General features: G+C 35.1%; 1 long non-coding RNA gene across 1 annotated transcript; it reads left to right on the top strand.

Annotated features, from left to right (window-relative positions):
* Nucleotides 1-680: 680 nt before the first annotated feature.
* LOC138696873 (uncharacterized) lies at nucleotides 681-13,897 on the top strand. The gene is made up of 2 exons (XR_011331481.1): nucleotides 681-929; nucleotides 13,537-13,897. It is a non-coding gene; the product is annotated as an uncharacterized lncRNA (long non-coding RNA).
* The last annotated feature ends 147 nt before the right edge of the window (nucleotides 13,898-14,044 follow it).

Here is a 14,044-nt window from a genome sequence, read left to right as displayed (position 1 = left end):
AGTTTTGATTTTCTGTAAATAAATCAAAACCTCTAGTGAGATTATTGTTGATAACACGCTACTCCTCGCTTACAAGCAAACATTCTCCTGTGGGCAAATAAAATAGTTATTTTTTCCCTCCACCGTGCTAATGACGTCAAAACGAGTGATTATACAAATTTTGACTACTCGAGCGCAATTACGAGGGACTCCCTAGAAAGCAAGTTTTCCAGGTGCCGTTTACAGAAAGAAAACCCATTTTCATGGAAAGATTTATTGGAACAGATACAACAATTTTGTTCACTAATTTTTCAACATATTCCCCACACGAAATGAAACGTTTACAGAAAGAAAACCCATTTTCGTGAAAAGATTTATTGGAACAGATACAACAATTTTGTTCACTAATTTTTCAACATAATCCCCACACGAAATGAAACATTTCTCATACCTTGAGATCATGTTGAAAAATAGTTCAACAATATCTGTATCTGTTCCAATAAACCTTTCCGTGAAATTGTGTTTTCTTTCTGTAAACGGCGCCAGGGAAACTTACTTTCTTGGGATCCCTCGTAATTGCACTCGAGTGGCCAAAATTTGTATAAGCACTTGTTTTGACGTCATTAACATCTTACACCACGAGAATGTTTGCTTGTTAGTTTCCTCGGTTAACTGTATGTTATGGAAAACCTGCATCTGATGCCATTTCCCTCGAGTAGAACGTCAGTCAGTGTCCCCTCCTGCTTCGACGTTTGCAACGATCTTGAAGCCTTGCAACGGTGAACCCCACTATGTGCGACAGCAGACTTCATAAGCTCTGCCAAAGAGATCACATTCACATACAGTGTATGCATCTTGCATTCATATCTTGGACGCACCTGCGAGTGGAGTTGGGCTGAAGATGGCGAGTACGAAGTCTCTTCTGGTGGCCTTTGCCATCTTGCTAGTCGGTAAGTAGTGTTCACACCATTGTCTAATATCTGTATAATCATTAGCTAAGTAATGTAGTGGTAAAATTTGTGGCTACATACCTGGGTTCGTCTCCAAATAACGAAGCTGAGATTTATCTACGTAGCACAGACACAGAATGTGTATAGGCCATTCGTTATCTAGTGAAACCAACTTGCGTGTGAGGGGAAGAAGAAAGCGGACTGAGAAGCTTTCCTCCCTCGCTACGCTTTCACTTGCAGCTAGCTAGCAAACTAACTCCCCACTGCGCGTGCATTGGGTTTTAGGAGATAACGAGTGGCCTATACTCCCTACCCTGTGATTATCGCGTGCAGTTTCTGTCATTCGGAGCGAACACAAATTATATAAACAGCTTACTGAAAACGTTGAAAAAAAAACTTTATTGTAATAACTAGAGACAAACATAAATGAGGGGGTCAGAAACAAAGGGGTATAAGTCTGTGGCCGGGAGGAAAAATATATTACGTCAATTTTTTGTGAAAATGAGATTTTTATATATTCTGAAACGGAAACAATTCTCTACAATCTGGTGAAACGGTTAAAGTCAAATAAGACTCCTGACTGGATTTATAGAGCGTTACCAAATGTCCTAAGTGCTTTTTGAATCGAGCACACACAGAATAAAGGACTTAAGAATATTTAATACTTTATTCCTTACAAACACCACATGTTTACTTTCCATGCTTCCCTATTAAAAAGGTCTAACTTGTATTTTAGCTATTTTATCACATACTGATGCCCTTTCTTTTTAAAACTTTAAGCACTAGGGTAAACAGTCCTATAATTGTTTTAAGATCCATTTTACATTCCTAATAATTTACATTTCTCATTTATTTTGACATGAAAAAGGTCTTATGTTTAATAGTCCCTTCTACTCAGTTTGAGTTGTAGACTTAAAAGGGCTTAAGTGCTATTTTTGGAAATAATCAAGAAAATTGTTAAATGAGCAACTTACCTATTTTTAGAAGAAATATAAAGAAATAATATCCAGGAAAAACCTTTTAATTAAAAAAAAAACTCTTTCAATCTTTCTATTGCTCTCCTATAAAATTTTTACTTAAGACCTTTTTCTTCCCGGCCACAGAAGTGTGCACTTAAGTTATTTGTGAGAAAATGTGATTGAAAGTACTTAAGATTTCGTAAATTCCGTGAAATTTCTTATTTTAATTTTTGTATGTGGTGTCGTTAAAAGATGTATTCCTTTGCCACTAAAATTTTAAATGTTTTAGCTTGCCCTGGATGCACTTAACTCATATTCTTAGAAATGTCACCTGTATCTCTTTGCTTCTGAGCCCCTCAAATGTGGAGAAAATGTTTCCAAAATATGAAATTTATTTTTGGAAAATATGGAAACATGAAATAAATAATCCAGTGCTAAAATTAACAAAATATGAAAACATGAAATAAATAATTCAGTGCTAAAATATCTTCGTAAACCATTTGGAACAATTATCTACCAAACATGCTTTTAGAAATTAATGCATAATAGTTTAGAGTATATTTCATACGCTACCAAATAAATACAACGCATCTTTATAATTAAACAGTTTTCAGCATCATCAAATACCTGAATACAAGAACTAATAGGTAATTAAATTTTTACATTTAAGAAAAAAAATAATAAATTGACTGAACTCAACATTGGTTACAATAAAACAGAAATAACTTTTCAATATTTTTCGACGAAAGATTACACCTTCTGTCAGTTAATATTGTGTTGTACGATAATAAACCCAAAAAGTTGCAAAAGAGGAGACATTAGACTCAAAATTAATGATTGAAACCCGTTTAAAACATTAATTTACATGTATACAAGTGGATATGGCAAGACTGAAAAGTCTTTCACTGGATTCAGAAGAAAGAACAAAGGTGGAATAGGAATCGCTTTCTTTGTTTTGGCTTCTCGAATTCATTGTCGCTAATAGCCCAATGATTCTAGAGTAGAATTTGGGGATTTCACTTGTCTCTTGGTATCCGATAATATTGACAGAATTAGTGGCTTGAGTCTTCAAAGTGTTTCCTGGAAAACATCTCTATTGTCTCCTTAAACTTCTGGAATGCCCGGTTCAGTTGTATTTAATTACAGGAATATTAACAGAGGGGAAAAAATCGTGCAAAATATAAGAAATATGAAGATTTTATCAAAATATTACGAAATATGGAAAACAATTTGGCGTTAATTACATTCTGCACACCGTAAATTGTGAAAATATTTTTTACCCATACCGCTAGCAGGCGGGGTTTAGAATATGAAATTTAATATTTTGCCTTTTTCAAGTAGACTACATATAATAAAAGAATATTTGATCGTATGAATTGAATGCTTATTTATATTTTGTGTGTCACTTTTTGATGAGTGATTAACGGGTTACAGTGGGAATGAAAGACCTGAAGAAAGAATAATAGATATGTACAGACCCAGAAATAAAATTCAGGTGGCCCAAATTTTCTTTCTGGATCTGTACAGAGCGTTCGTCAGAAAACAGGTTTCGCTCAGGTAAATGTCGTCGTCCTATTACTGTTAAAGATCGAACGCGATTGCCGAGGAAATAGTGTATGCATTTACCCTGGGTCAAGCGTGAGAAGATTTTTTGTGTTGCGTAGTATGAACAGATAATGCAGGCTGAAGGGACGCCAAGTTAGGGTATTGGTGTGGAGCGGACTTCCATTCAGTACAGTTTAGTACGTGAAAGTTATGTGACAGTAGAGTATACAGAGTGAACCGTAAGTAATGCCATTAATTTCGGGGGGAGGGGTTATTCTTTGAGATATTGAAGAAAAAACTTCAGGACAATTTTGCTCGTGTTTGCTTCCTTTCAGAGATAAAAATTGCTTTATTTGAAACATTTGATAGCGTGTTTTGGGAAAGACATTGATTTAATTCCCAATATGCTCAGTCAATTTAAGAGAGCAGTATAGTCTATACTAATAATAAATCTGTAGCCGAAATTTTTCTGGTAATTTTCGATTTTCCAAAAATAATTGGTCCTAACATATATAATTAACCACCCAGAAACCGAAAATCGCTGTTTTGAAATTTTTGTTTGTATGTCTGTCTGTCTGTATGTTGTTACCTTTTCAAGCGATAATGGCTGAACGGATTTCGATGAAAATTGTAATATAAATTAAGTTCGTTGTAACTTAGATTTTAGGCTATATGGCATTCAAAATACATTATTTAAAAGGGAGGTTATAAGAGAGCCTGAATTAAATAAATCGAAATATCTCGCTTATTATTGATTTTTGTGAAAAATGTTACATAACAAAAGTTTCTTTAAAAATAATTTTCGATAAGTTTTATTTCTAGAAAAATTTTGATAGGACTGATATTTAATGAGATAAATGAGATTTAAAATTAAAATAACTGCCATCTAAGGCCGTGTAATGAATTAAAAAACAAATGACTTCGTCTATAAGGAGCCTTGGATAGCAACAATCGAAAGCTATGAAAGATAGCCTACAGAGAATGTTTCTGTGTTTGTATGAAGTAATATCGGAAGCTAAATTAACCGATTTGTATAATTAATTATTATTTCACCATTTGAAAGTGTAGTTTCTCTAGATGGACATAATGCTATAATGTTATTACAGTAACTTCTGATATGATATATGTAATATAATATAATGTAATGTAATGTAATGTAATGTAATGTAATGTAATGTAATGTAATGTAATGTAATATAATATAATATAATATAATATAATATAATATAATATAATATAATATAATATGTAATATTATATAATTTAAGTTATTTGAAGGGTTCAGAACCATAGTGGGCCAAGCGCCATTTACTGAATACGTAGAAAACAAGGGTTAAAATTAAGTTCTGTACCTGAGAGCCAGAGTGGCGTAAGTCCACTTTTTTTGAAAATGATATTATTACACTTTTGAAGTGCTCTTATTGCAATGCATGAGTTCCACAAAGCAAAAAGTCTCTAATAATAGTAATAAACGAAATAAACAAGATTACAATGATGGAAGTCCAACTCACTTTAGAACCAAATGGAAGTAAATCCACTTACTACTATTTGGCTCTAATATTTTTTATAGGGAGCAAATGTAAGTCCACATAAGCTATTTTAGTTCTTAGGTTTTGGCTAAAATGTACATAACGCGTAACTGAAACTATGCGAAATCAAATTCATAAGGAATATTGGAGTGAAAACAGGTCCTGGGATTCAAAACGTCAATTTATATCATCATGTGTCACGAGTAAACCAGTACAACGGAGCAGACCAAGGGACTCAACAAGGGCAAATGTGAGGACACAAAGTAATGTGTATTCTTTTACAATAGAAACTGCAAAAGAATCAGTATGTAAGACATTCTTTCTGAATATATTAGCCATCTCAGAATCCTTTATGAGAGTAGCATTGGTGAAAATTTCGGAAGTTGGAATGGTGAAACCTGATAAACGTGGCAGACACTCTTCATTCAGTAAAACCTCTGATTGAATTATTGAGCAAATAAAAGCCCACATAAGGATATATCCTCCTTATGAAAGCCATTATAGTCGAGAACGAACAAAGAAAAAATATTTGGGCAGTCATCTTAACATAAGTTATCTAAAATGTATGCACTTTACTTGATGAATGTAAAGCTTCCGGAGTTAAAGAAGCGAAGAAATGGCTATTTAGGCGTATCTTTAATGAAGATTTCAATTTAGATTTCCACCAACCAGATGTTGATACATTTGATACATGCGATATTTACTGTGTACAGTTGCATGATGTTTCAACAGAAGAAGAGATTAAAGCCATAAAAGAAAAAACAAGATATGCATATGGAAGAGGCAAATATGAGGTACTGCTTGAAAAAGGTGGATAAGGAAACTGCAAAAAACAATGAAAAACACATAGTTATAATGGCTGATCTGCGAAAGTGCTTGCCCACTCCATACCTCACAAATTTACAAAGTTTTTACCTCAGAAAACTACGGACACTAAACTATACAGTATATGGCCCAATTTCAGAAAGGTCTTGGTGTATGCTATGGGATGAAGTGACTGGAGGGCGAGGTGGAAATGAAATGGCGTCTTGTTTCTTAGTCTGGGCAAATGGAAGCATAAAAGATAATGCAACAGAAGTCTTAAATGTTTGGACCGATAATTTTGCAGGACAAAACAGAAATTTAATGATGGTAATTATGTATATGTGGCTCCTTAACAAGAATAGTAGTCTGAAAGAAATTAACCATAAATTTCTCATGAGACGTCATACTCACATGGAGGTCGATGGAGACCACAGTATAATTGAAAGGTCAAAGAAGAGGCTTTCAGGTATGTCTATATTTACATGCAATGACTGGGCGAACTTTATATTGAAATTTAAGAAGTCACCGTTTATTGTGAAGAGAATGCAGTTGAAGAATTTTAAGAATTTCCACTCATTGATCAATTCCACTTCCACTCCGCTTATTTCTAGGAACAAAACTCTCAGAATAAAGCATTTTTAATTTCCCCAGCAGTATGGCTTCAGTTATGAAAAATTCTGAAGGAATTCTTTTCTACAAAATAGAATTTGGAGGAAACTTTCAATCAAGGACACTATTAGAATCCCCCATAATTGAACTCCCACAATTGAGGATTTTCAAAAAGAAAATTGGCAGAATAAAATAAAGAGATTTGATGATTCTTGTGCAGTGGATTCCAGAGGAATGTAAAGCGTACTTGAGGGACTTGCCACATGCTGAAGGAGAAGACGACTTCCCGTAGTGAAGAACAGTTCAAGTGGACTCTGAAACCTATACAGTTTGTATTTTTTTAATTTCACTGTTTTATTAATAAAAATTAAAAATGGCTATTACATCACATATAATTTGAATAACATTTTGTTTTTGATAGCTTTAAGGTTTAGACAGTGTTGGGTATATTGTTAATTAAAATAGCCTTATTAATATAACATGAGGTTTCTGTCACTTGTAACAGCTACTATACGTATGTAAGACATAAAAAATAAGTGTAGCCTAAGTGAAACCCATAAGACTGAATTTGAATGTCTATTATATTAAACCACTGTTATTTGTATTTTGATACATGAAGAAGAATAAAAAATATGGCTATTTTGTATGTGAATAATAAAGTGTAAGTCCAGAAAGTATTAGTTATATTTAGAACTAAAATGACTCAAGTACATTTAATTCCATTGTAACAAACCGATGGAAAATAAAAGGTGTTGATCATGTAAAGAGTAAGTAGTAGTCTATACAACATATATATGAGATTCATAAGAAACGAATAAGCGCAAAAATAACAAAAATATGAGAATTTTTTTGTTTTTAGGCTGTCCTGTAAAATTATTGTTTTGTGACTTGCGTCACTCTAGCTCTCAGGTACAGAGTTATTACCATAATTCAATGGAAACCTATAACAAGTAAAATAAAATATACATATTAAATCTAAATGATGTCAATCTTCATTAAACTATGGTTGCATGTAATAAAAATTAAGAAACGTGTTAAAGGAATTGTCATTGCACCAAATGAGTGTCCCTGGACCAAAATGATTGCATTTTAATTATTTGGATGCAATTTAAATTAAGTAACATATTAAACGATTTATCCTTCTATCAAACACGAATGTTCCTTGGATCAAATGTCCTATTTTAATTATGTAATTACTTTATATTTATTTCTAACGGGTGCAGCGGAGCGTACAGGTACGGCTAGTATGGTAATAAATTATTGAAATAATTTTAGTTTTGTCTTATAAATATGCAGAAAATTTATCCGAACAAATGTAACATTTTAACATTTCTTTTCAGAATGAAAAGTGACATTTGTTCGGATCAAATTTATGCACATTTACAGGATAAAACTAAAATTCTTTCAACGTAAACAGAGCTATTGTACTAGTAACAGTGACGGCTTTTACTGTGCATTTACTTTGCACTCCTATTTTGGTATATAGAGTCCCATTTATCTTGTGCACCTATTATAACTTTTTTGTTTGGATAGGTATAGGAATTTTTGTTTTTGAGAGTTATGTTAGAACGAGGGGCTAAAATGAATGTAGAGATTTAGTGCATGTAACTACATTATGGTACAAGATACACGTGGCGTCTTCAATTTTTCAAATAGCACTACATACTTTAATCATGTTACATTGATTACACACATTAAGACGAGTTCAAAAATGTATCAAAATGTCAGCTTCCCAATCAATAACAACAAAATGCAAAATGAATGCCATCAAAATGTGCCGTTTGTTGTGGTGCCCCATTCATCTTGTGCATTAACTTAAATTTACAAACAATGAATATGAATCATGTAACTTCTATTTTTCAATTTTCTGAATCACCAGTTTACTGACATGCTTAAATAATAACTTATATTTCAGTCTTTAAGTTCAAACGGGAATGGTTAGTTAATTTGCCTATCGACTCCCCTACATTACCAGAAATTACTATATTCATTCTACACTTCATGTCATTATGCGGAAATCTGTGGTCTCTGCCAATTCCTCTCCACCGCTGACCATGACTACTCACGCGCAAGTAAACATATCCTTGACTATAGTAAAAAAAACAGCCAAGTTTGCTGTCTGATTGTAATTATATAGTTTGGACGTAAGTGCCATTTTGCGCTTCTGATATCAAATGAAGACCATTGATATCTTAATAAGGTTGTTATATTTCGTATGAATCATTTCCCTGTTAAACTGACTCGTACAATAAATATTAATAAAATCTAACCAAGAGTTTTCGGTATTAGGGATGATGAAAATATGTTTCTATGCAAATATAGAAATAATTTTTGCAGCATTCAGTAGTTATTTTGTACACATGTACACTAAGCAAGTTAAAAAAAAAGAGAGAGAGAGAAGACTGCTGCTAATAACTTTCCTCAGACTACATCTTAGAATTATAAAATTTGGTTTTGCTAAAAAAAAATAATGAAAATCTGTCACCCCTGAAACACATCCTCTCCCTCTTGATGTGTCCAATACTCCTGCAGCGAAGTCGGATTAAGTAGACGCTTGTTTGTCGTAGATTTGCTCATCACTGAGCAAACAGCAAGCAGCTGTGTTGATACGCACGTGCCGCCAATTCCATTCTTTAGTATAAATGCTTTACTACACACTGCAGGAAGAGAGTCTATACGCTACATCCTGTCGGTCTATGAAAGGAATTGTTAATGAAAGTGCACGATATATTTTAGTCTCAATTCCAATTTACGTAACAGCGAAAAAAGATTATCAGGGAGGTAATAGAGCAGAAATACGAAGGCCGGTGGACAGAATCACGTCACATTGAACATGAAGCTCCTCGTGGTTTGCACTCTGATTTTAACCGCCATGCTGGTTGGTAAGTTGACCACACACTTTATGAAAACTGTCTGCACTAGAAACTTTAAAATATGCATGCGAATATGCACAAATTTCAAAATAAGCACTTATATATGCACTAAAAATAAAAGACTGACGAATCGTGATATATGCATCCTCAAAGTTAAAAGTACTGGCCATATAATGGGAAATGTTAAACTTATAGGGTTTCAAAAAGAAGAGAATTATTTTGATGTCTTAGCACTTAATCAAAAGGCCTATCATTTTTGCAGAGAAAATGTCATTTTCTGTTGGTATAGTGCAAAAGTTCGCAGCATTATTTCGCTGTGACAAAAGTTATTTGAAGCGAATGAAAGACAGAAATTAATCAGTAATATTCTTCTACATTATCTATGACTCTCTGTCAACGCTGCGGTAGTTTTTAGATTCCGAATCTGAAGAAAACTGCTGGTTTAGGGTTAAGTAGTCAGGCCAAGTTTGTAAAGCACCTTTGTTATCAAAGTATTTCCCTTGAAGATTGTTGGCTAGAGAACGGAAAAGGTGAAAATCTGAGGGCGCACGATCTGGATAATATGGGAGGTACGGAATCACCTCCCAACCAAGCTCCTGGATGCTGTTTTCGTCATGTTAGCGGGGTGCGGGCGTGCATTATCGTGTTGTAGCAGCACTTGCTATATTTCTGGTCGTTTTCTTGAACTGCGGTTGCAAGGCGTCTGAGTTGTTGGCAATATATGTCAGCAGTTCTGGTTACATTCCTGAGAAGTAATTCGTAGTACGATATCTTCTTTACCGCATCAGACTCGTGACATCATGTTCTGTGGATGGACACTAACTTTTGTGCGGGGTGTTGTGTGGTGAAACGACAGAACCATTTTCTTAGTGCCTTCTCCGATGGCATTCTCCTCGTAGACGACACAAATGTCTCGAACCGACTCCGTTGTCTTTGCTCTTCTATTAAACTCAAATAGAATAATATGTCGGAAGTGTTCTTTTTTCACTTGACACTCCATCTTCTTTAGCCCACAAGTAGCACAAACTTTCTTCAAATTCGCAAAATTAAAGGCGTATTTACAAGCGTAACACTCCAAATAACAAATGACAAATGGTAAACAGTCTCCTAACATCGCATTGTTGTCATTATGAAAAAAAAAAAACGCTACGAATGCATCAACCATAATAAAGACACCTACAGTAACGTTTATATGAAAAGAAAACTCAACAAGTTTCGATATGCACATCACCGTATCTCTACTTGACCTCCAGCTGTCACTGTGACGATATCGAGACGATGAACGATTTCTTGCCAAGCACGTTGGAGCATGTCGTCTGGAATGCTCTCAATAGCCTCTATGATGCGCTCCCGAAGATCACGAAGGTCTCTGACTGGGGTGGCGTGCACTTTATCTTTGACGTAGCTCCAGAGAAAGAAATCGAGCAGTATTAAATCCAGAGATCTCGGGGGCCAAGCGATCAGTTCTCTCCTACCAATCAAACGGCCAGGGAACATGTTGTCTAAAGTCGTACGAATGTCATTGAACCAGTGTGGAGGAGCGCCATCTTGCTGGAAAAGGATGTTAGGCTGAAGGTGTTCAATTTGTGGAAAGAAGAACTGCTCCAGCATGTCAAGATATGTGGTACCACACACAGTTTTCTCGACGAAGAAAAACGGTCCAATGACCTGTTGCTGTGACAAACCGCACCACACATTCAACTTGGGACTATCACGAACGTGCTCTTGTATAGCGTGAGGATTCTATGATCCCCAGATCCGCACATTATGCCGGTTTACTTTATCTGTCACATGGAACGTGGCTTCGCCAGAGAAGAAAATCTTGGATATAAAATCAGGATCAGCGCCGAGACGGTCTAGCATCGTATTGGCGAATTCCACTCGTTTGGGTTTGTCATCCGACTCCAGACGTTGCATTAACTGCACTTTGTATGCGTAGAGTTTGAGACATTTGTGAACAATTCGTTGCAATGCTGATTTTGGTACTTGAAGTTCCTGCGAAGCTGCTCTTAATGACTTCCGCGGGCTTCGCTCATACGCGGCTTGCACATTTGCAACCATTTCGTCGGATGTTCTACGACCACCACCATGCTTCTTCAACACCGATCCTGTAGCTAAAAATGTATCGTGCCACTTCTTAATGCTTTTAGCAGTTGGAGCATCATGGTTAAACACTCGCCGATACTCCCTTTGAACTCTAACAATTGATTTAAACTCCGCATACCACAACACAGTTTGCGCTTTCATCTGCGGTGTCGCCATTTTGACAATCTACAAATCTACGAAAAGAAACCTTGTCTGCATACCATCTACCGACAGGATTCGAAACTTGAGTTTTCCTTTCATATAAACGTTACCGTAAGGTTCTATCTTCAACCGTTCACCAGTCACATACATTTGAAATTAGGTACATTCGAGCGGTTCAGCCTTGTATATTATGGATTTATAAAACTTCGGGAAACTATGTTTTTTTTCTGACCTATTTCTCCTGTCAGCAAAAACATATTTATGCATTGAAAAACTTTTCTCAATATTGCACAAAGTGAACGGGCAAAACTTGGTCTGGTAACACATTGAAATTAATCCACATCACCACCAACCTTCCATTAGGTTGCTTATCTCCCTTAGCTTCTATAATCCTCATTCTTTGATAGGACGTTTGTCATCTTCTGTTGGACGGCAAGTCTTCTTGAATGCTGCTTCTACACATTTGGTGACAGCATTCAGCGCCTTCATTTCTTCTTTCAATTCCAAGCTCTGTTTCTCCTGTAGTTTGATGGTGCTTTAAAGGACGAGGATGTGGTGATTCGATTTGATGTGTACCCTTCTTATGCATACTTGATGTTGTCATGCTTTTCTTCACCTCTGCCACACAAGTGTCCTCATTGTCAGTAGTAAACTACCTGAAATTGAACATCGAACTCAAGGTTTAATTTTAGAATTTAACATAAAAGCGGCGAATAAATGAGTTTGTATTACAGTCTGTAACTGGAATATCTGTTTTATTTCGAAGAAATGGTTTCTGTAAACATAGTAATATAAAACTAAGTTGAAATGACAGTTTAAAGAAAACTATAGCCTAAATAGGAAAGCGGCTACTTTGCCTATCGGTGGGCGCTGTGGTTGAGGAGAAAGCACATTAATCTGTTATTTGATAATGCAGAAATTATTAATTTAAAATATTTTAAAATTAAACGGTTTAAACTTCATTTACACATCAAAATCAAAGTGCATGCCTTTTTGCAAATATTTTGACCCCTGCTTAAGAAATGACAAACCACTATTAATGTAAAATATTATTAAGTATAAGCATTTACAATGTCATTTAATCAACCGAATCAAAGAAGATTCTGTACAGTTAACAGAGAAGTAGTACTCTTTCGCCTTTTTCCAACACGATTCTGTGACAGCACATACAGACCACTATTCTGTGAAAGAACTTTATAGTGCTCGAGAATAGTTACCAGTAGGAATGTGTGTTCTCGATACCCCCAACCTAACTCACTGTAACTTTTATCTCTAGGAACTTCGAAATATAAAATGTACAAAAATAACCTAAATATCCGGGAATAACTAAAAAATAGTACCCGAGGAAACATCGCATCTTTTGCTTAAAATGAGCTGTAGCCAGTTATGCGTTATTTATTAAGTAGGTGTCGAACTATTTGGAACAAGAAGGCACACAGTCTCAGAAGTCCTTTTATATTTCTGGCGTGATGACGTTACAACTGTTTATATATTTAGTAATATCTTAAATTAATAGTTTGTTGTTTGTTAGTCATCGATACTGCGCTGTATTCGTGACCGGCGTATGGGAGCGCTCCCGTCGTAGCCAAAGTATCCGGGCCGGCCGGGAGATATATTGCTCCCTCAATACTGTATTTCATATAATAAAAATGTAAAAAATGAATGAACACATACATATATAAACCACAGAGAAGAAATAATAAATAGTGTAGGAGTATATAAAGACGTGTCAATTAAGAAACAAGTATATGAAAATTGCAAATTTATTCCGAAAACAAAATTCAGGTATAATAGAAACGAAAGATAAAACCCACAAAAGGAAGTAAGAATATCCGCCTTACATTATTCAAGTTTTAGAAACTTGCTGTTAAAGAAACGTACAGAGCACTTATGAATGAAATGTCATGGTAATTTAAACATGAACGAGAGATTATCTAAACTCAATAATTAATCATTATGGTGATTGTGATGAAGAGAAGATGGCTTGTTTATTGTATTATTTAGATAAAAAACTCTCCATAAACATTTTTGCGTGTTACAGTATGCAGCTTATGTAATGCTGAGTGCAGCACTGAAGAAGACATCGGCAAGCTCTGTTCTTCGCAGTGTCCCTCTGGTCAAGAATGCCGTTGTCAGGAGGCCACACCGCCGGTCACTTGCATAAGGGCGCCCTGCGTGATCCCCAAGTGCGTGAAGAAGTCGTAGGAGATGCATAACACACCGTGATGAGTGATGAGATTTACGATCATCCCATTACGCAACACAGAGTGAAATGACAAGCACTGTTTAAGATTCTGAGACGATTTGCACGTTGTTCTCTAGATTTTGAATTGCTTTGTAATAATATATTGTAAAATAAAATTAATTCAAGAATAAATTGAAATAATTTTCTTGCTTCTTCACCTTCCTGGTATAATTTATATGCTATAATGTTTATTAGATGTTATTGAATGAAATGAAAAATAACTTGGAATGTTTTCGGATGGAGCATTTACGAAATGTAACAAGTGATTGAAAAACAATAAATAACAGTTATGAACAGGAACAAA

This window comes from Periplaneta americana, chromosome 1 (assembly GCF_040183065.1).
Source record: "Periplaneta americana isolate PAMFEO1 chromosome 1, P.americana_PAMFEO1_priV1, whole genome shotgun sequence".
In the NCBI taxonomy this organism is placed as follows: domain Eukaryota; kingdom Metazoa; phylum Arthropoda; class Insecta; order Blattodea; family Blattidae; genus Periplaneta; species Periplaneta americana.
The sequence above is the reverse complement of the archived record's forward strand: the minus strand, read 5'-3'. Positions and strand labels throughout refer to the sequence as shown.